At 38.6% G+C, this 6,290-nt stretch overlaps 1 long non-coding RNA gene across 6 annotated transcripts; it reads left to right on the forward strand.

Moving 5' to 3' along the window:
* The first annotated feature begins 1,771 nt into the window (after positions 1 to 1,771).
* On the forward strand, positions 1,772 to 4,618 carry LOC127101628 (uncharacterized). 6 transcript variants are annotated; one of them, XR_007794682.1, is made up of 9 exons: positions 1,772 to 1,949; positions 2,051 to 2,304; positions 2,448 to 2,574; positions 2,762 to 2,848; positions 2,942 to 3,107; positions 3,203 to 3,336; positions 3,426 to 3,541; positions 3,657 to 3,984; positions 4,138 to 4,618. It is a non-coding gene; the product is annotated as an uncharacterized LOC127101628 (long non-coding RNA). The 6 variants fall into 6 exon arrangements; XR_007794686.1 differs by having other exon boundaries at positions 3,447 to 3,541; XR_007794681.1 differs by having other exon boundaries at positions 2,942 to 3,336.
* The last annotated feature ends 1,672 nt before the right edge of the window (positions 4,619 to 6,290 follow it).

Consider the following 6,290-nt stretch of genomic DNA (forward strand, 5'->3'; position numbering starts at 1 on the left):
AAAAGTTTGGAACCTTGAATTTCACCTGAATTTTAACATTGGGCACTAAACACAGCTTGACAAGACTCTTCCCAAACAAATCCTTTCCTCTTAGAGTCTTCAATTCCTTGTGCAGCTCAAGAAACTGATCCTTCATTTCATCCATCTTCTCATAAACATATGGACCTTCAGACGGCTCTGAGTGGTAAATGGTGTCCTCGACATGAGGTAGAGTGTGAATAATAGGAGGAGGCACTAACAGGAGCGGGCTAGATGCTGGCATAGAAGCAAAAGTAGGCGCATACTTGTCGCATCTCGAAAAATACGATTCCTCGCGATGGTCGCGGAAAAATTTAGTTCGAACAGAGTCGCCACCGAACTTTATTTATCCCAATGAAGGAATAGGAAAATATTGATAAAACCTTTTTAAAAAATGGAATAATGGTCGTCGCAACCATATTCGTGTTCGGGAGTCAATTACGCAAGGGGAAGGTATTAGCACCCCTCACGTCCGTTGTACTCAACAGGAACCTTTTAGTCTAATTTGCTATTTGAATGTTAGTTAACTATTATTTGCTTTCTTCGAGTAATTAAATATTGGATAGAGATGGATGAAAACCTCAAAAGGAGAACGGGGAGGTTTTTTATTAGTGTGCTCGCGAAGATACAGCAATCTCCTGCCTACGTATCCTTATAGTGCAATAAGGAAATCAGAGCATTCGTAGTTCGGGCGAACTACGGTTTTTGGTGTGTTTTTGTTTTGATGAACGACTGTGTAGGTCGGCGTTCTAACGTCTAAACGCTTGGCTTGTCTACTCTCAGCGGAGGCTTAAGCACTGGTTTGTTGTGCGCATCAGAAAGGATTGACAGTGTTCTTTTTGAAAAGGGTTTCGGTCACACGGGGGTGACAAGTTGAATTGACGTGTTTGGGTGTTTTGTTTGGTTTGCGAAAATAGTTTGAATTTATTCGATTGTGTTTTAATTTGATGACGAAGATTCGAGCAATGTGGCGTACGCCAATTATTCGAATAATCGAGAGATAATGAAGCGGATGCTCACTATTCTCCTTTTCATTCAAAGATTAATTATTAAAATAAAGCTTTTAGAATTTGTAATTAATTGAGGGAGTAATTTTAGTTTTAAGGAGTTTTGGGGTTTTAATTAAATGACAAAAATTCGAGCAATATGGCGTACGCCAATTATTCGAATAATCGAGAGATAATGGAGCGGATGCTCATTAATCTCCTTTTCATTTAAACATTAATTATAATAATGAAACTTTTAAGATTTTATAATTAACTTGAGGAAGTTATTAATTTAATAGAGTTTTTAAGGTGTTAATTAAATGACAAAAATTCGAGCAATATGGCGTACGCCAATTATTCGAATAATCGAGAGATAATAAAGCGGAAGCTTATTATTCTCCTATTCATTTAAATATTAATTATTAAAAAAACTTTTAGAATTTAATTAATCAATTTGGGGAATATATTAATTTTATAGATTTTTTTAGGGTTTTAATTTAAATGACGAAAACTCGAGTAATATGGCGTACGCCAATTATTCGAATAATCGAGAGATAATAAAGCGGATGCTCATTAATCTCCTTTTCATTTAAAGATTAATTAAAATATTTTTAGAAAGTATATTAATTAATTATGATGTTCTAAACTTGATTGGAAATAATAATCAAAATTAAGCTATTATTATGTAATCGTAATTATCTTTTAGTAAAACATATAAATAAGAACATAATAAGTCAGAATCTGGGTGTCTGGGCGATAAACAGGGGTAAAGCCTCCAAAAGATGGGAAGGGTTCGTAATAGGCCCAAATGATGATGTATTTGATATTTAAATCATGCTGCTAAAGCCTTGAGGAGAAATTCAACGGAAGAATGTACAGACTTCCCACAGTATTAACAGCACACAAATCGGAGCTAGTCCGACGTTTCAACTCCGGCAAGGTGAGGTAAATGATCCTTAGCGTCCTTCAAGGTTCTTTATTCCTCTCGAACTTTCCGTCTTCTTCGCTTCCTCTTTAACGATTTGGGTTTGTTTCGATTTTGACAGGGGGCTTAGCTCGAGCTTGTTGAGCTTCGGTGTGAAAATCTCAACAAGTTCAAAATGGAGATTTTTAACGAGGGTTTTGGAATGATTTCTCCAGAGTAACGGCGCAGAAATTCGGATCCTTTATCCCAACAACGGAGGGTCCTTATATAGAGCTTTGGAGGTACGAGGTTTCTTTCTCCTCTTTCATGAGCTGGAAAATCTATCCAAAATCATTCCGTTAGAGAGGAATTCGCTGGATTTTGTGGGGACCAAAGGTATGTGAGTCACTTCCCCGTTTTGTCTGTAGCGAATCTTACAGTAACCACCTATTTTCACTTTTCACTACAGTAATTGTCCTGTTTTACTGGCTTATTGACTCTTTGTGATTGACCTCCTTTACTGTTGTGAATTTTTGCAGTTTTGCTCCTTTTGGTACAGGGTGGTTGATAGAACTTATGGACAGCTCTGTCATGATTTCAAAAAAAGGCGAGAAAGTAGGCTGAGCCAACCTTAAAGCTTCCCTTTCAAACGTTACAGATTGTTGGGTAACTATCTTGTACTTTAGGATAAATCTCAAAATGCGTTTATGGCATTAATTTATAGCAGTTTACTTGGCTTAACACAATGTGAAATTATTGTTGATCTGAATTGCACTGGTAACGTGATGCTATGCTTGGTCTTGTGAGGTATTTCCTTTGGTTATGTTTGTGACGTGATGCTATTGCACTGTAGGACATGGATGATGCTTGCGAGATTATGTATTCCACAGAACTACAGGTCTCACGGCATGGTAAAGGTGGCTTGTAGACTGACAACATGGTAGGCTATGTTACACTTGCAACGGACTGGTTTATTCTGGATTGCGGATGTATTCATTTAGCCATGTCATGTTGTGTTTTCTTCCGGTTGTAGGTAACTTGCAGTTAATGCTATTAGGATCGTTGTCTTGACGCAGGGCACGTAACCTTCATACCTGTTTTCATCTTCAGACCAATTCCTTTTGAAGGCACGAAATGTTCTTTTTTTCAGTTTACCAAAACCTCAACATCCGCCACAATGATCAAAACTTGGACACCAGGTTCTGTTTTAAGACCATTCTTCTTATCACATTCGATTTTGTTGAACTTTTAAATTCTTTGTAACGTGACTGGGTTATTTTTTGTTGTTTGGTAGGGGCCTTGGGTACAAGTCTTATCATCATCCTTCAACCTGCGAGTTCTTATCGTCTCCAGTTTTTTCGGCACCAAGTGATTTTGAAGTGGAACAGAAAGCATTGGAAGATTTCCTAAAGACCAAATCTTGACTGGGTAATCACGAGGCTTCAACCCTTTCTTCTTCATATTATTTGTTGCATCACCTTCGGCTTTCTGGAAGATTTTAACTATATTCTCTTTAGTGTGACTTCTGTTTATTTCAGGTCCGGCAAGCTTCTTCTCAATAGACCAAACCTCAATGTTCCCTGGAATGTCTTAAACCAAGAGAAAGCATCGGACTCTTGTGATTGATCAACAGGTTGTTTTGACCGTGAATTTTTGTCGGCTGTTTGGTTTAATTTTGGACATGCTCCATCTGTACTTGGTATTTGGTCTGCGGTAATTGGGCTTGTCAAATGCTGTTCTTGTTGCAGGTATTACGGGATGTACATATCCTGATGCAAGTTCACGCTGTGGCATGCATATGTTGGCTTCCCTGTTTTAATACCAGGAGACCAAAATCAGAGGATTAACCGTGGAAAGATCCAGTTCCAGTCTTGGCCAGAAATGTATCCTTTGGAGTTTCCAAAGAATGAGTGTCCTGCTAGTTTACATCAGCGGTTACTACCTGTTTCGACCTGTCGCATATCTTTCCCGTCAACGCTTCCATCTGTCTGTCTTTCTTGATGGAATAAAATAGAAATTGTATGAGGCTGCAGCTAGATCCATTGCTCAGGTTCTGCTTGGACATTTAGCTTATGTGTAAGTTGTTATACTTATTGTGGCAGTAGTGGTTTGTGTAGCTTATGGATTAGAATGCATTGCAGTTAGGATCTTATCTTCATGTATCCCGACATAACCGCTCCATATTTGCTCTTACCTTGCTCATTGCTTTGCCTGTGTGAACTCTGTCAGGTTGCCGGTCAAACATTCGTGATATTGCGCAAATGAGAAGATGATTACAAGGTGATTCACACACTTGGGAAATGGCCGGGCCGCAAGTTTGATGTCATTGGTATCCATTTTCGAATTGGCGGTTTGGAGTACCATGCTTTTGTAATATGGCAACTGCTTCGTCATATTGTGATTTCTGTCATTTGTAGAAACTCAGCTTAGGCATACTAGGCTATGGTAAATGGATAAGTACCATTTTGTCACTTGTTTAGATCGTCCATCCGTCATTATGCTTATTATGATCACGCTGTAACTTTCTGTTTTTGCCTTGCTTAAAGCCAATGTTAGGGATTTGGGCCATTAAATGTGGACTTTGAAGTATGTTTAAATGGTATGTTTTTTTCTTTGTTAAGAGGTATGATTGTTATGGATGTAGGATGGATTGATAAAAAAATGTATTTAAAAAAATGGAAGCAAAAATAATTGGATTTGGATTTTGTTAGACCATGTCTTAAGAATAACTGTATGATTGAACATGACTTGACTGACCACATGATCATGGCTAATGAACCATGCCATATTTTTGAATGAATCACCAATTCTGAATCAAACAAGCACGATCAATACTTGAATTTAATCACACTAGGTTTTAAAAAACTTGTACGGCCGAATGATATGCATGTCATGTTGAACATACGATGCAAATCAAAATGAAATCAATTGTATGAAATTTTAAATATGCCCGGACAAAATTGGGGTATGACAATACCCTTCAGGCATAAAATTGGGTGGCATTCCCCACAGGAATCCGGATGGCATGGCAGGAACAGACTGGATAGCCGCCATAGGAACAATTGATGAAGTAATCTTTGAGATGACAGTCCTCTGAGGAGGAGGAGTTGCAGGAGGCGGAGATGGTTGTTTATGAGCAGCTATCGCAGACTCCATCAGCATCGTAAGTCTGGCGATCTCATCCTTCAACTCTTTGTTTTCTTCCTCTAGATGTTCCATTATTCTCATGCGATTAGCCCGAGTGTTGTAGTGGTGAGTCAGTTTGGCTGATACACAGAAGACGAACCAATAAGACATCTGGCTGAAGAACCCTGTTATGCAAATGATGCATGAAATGTAGTGTTTTTTATTTTAATTTCAAACATATGAAGTCTTATTTGCAAATATAACAATAATTAATAATAATAATTCAATTGACCATAAAATCTCTTTTTATTCATAAAATTGGAAGGATTACAATGAGTACAATTTCAGAAACCAAAAATACAAATACAAAAGAAAAGGAAACTGTCATCCTAAGGATCCCTAGCAACTGCATCAGATGATCTGGCTATGGGAGCATACTTCCTTCGGATGCGTCGAATCTCTGACTCAAAGGATGTCTTCATATGAGATTCTCGAGGACGAGCTGATCAACAATCTTCTTCCAAGCACCGGAAGGTAGAGGCATGTTAGAGGAAAATAAATCAGTTGGCTCCCTCTGTCTCTTCACTGCATGATCCTCAAGAATCTCTATAAGTGCATCTTTGTCTTTCGAATCAAGCTGCAACTCCTCATGCTTTTGGCTTAAAGCATGGAACCGTTCTTCCCACATGTCCTTCTCTTGCTTCATCATGCCAAATGCATCTTCCAACTCCTCTACATCTTGTTTGGGAGAGTTAATGGTTCAACCATAACCACAGACATATGTCTCTCACAAGTGTATGACATCTTAAGCTCCGAAGCTCTCTTTTTCACCCAAAGAGTGTAAGCTTCCAAAGCTACGCAGTTGCATGGACCAAGCTCAGATCTTCCTTTCCTATGCATATTGTGCCAAGCACGCATCATTTTATTCTTCAAAAGTTGGGAATCTTTACCCTCCTGATAGAATAGACCCTCTAACTGAATGTTATTAGGTTTATCTCTCAAGGGGAACCCAAGTTGACAATGGGCCAAAGCAGGGTTGTAGTTGACTCCTCCTTGCGTACCAATGAGAGGCACGTTAGAGAACTCACCACAACTGTCAATAGTGTCCAAGCTACCAAATGCAGAATCGTACCAAACAATATCATCATTAGTGAGAGACACGAGTTTCTAAGACCACCGTACACATTGTCAATTCTCGATGAAAGCAGGCGTCTGAGGCAAGTGCGAAATAAACCACTTGTATAGAAGAGGAATAC

The sequence above is a fragment of the Lathyrus oleraceus genome, chromosome 7 (assembly GCF_024323335.1).
Source record: "Lathyrus oleraceus cultivar Zhongwan6 chromosome 7, CAAS_Psat_ZW6_1.0, whole genome shotgun sequence".
NCBI classification, from domain to species: domain Eukaryota; kingdom Viridiplantae; phylum Streptophyta; class Magnoliopsida; order Fabales; family Fabaceae; genus Lathyrus; species Lathyrus oleraceus.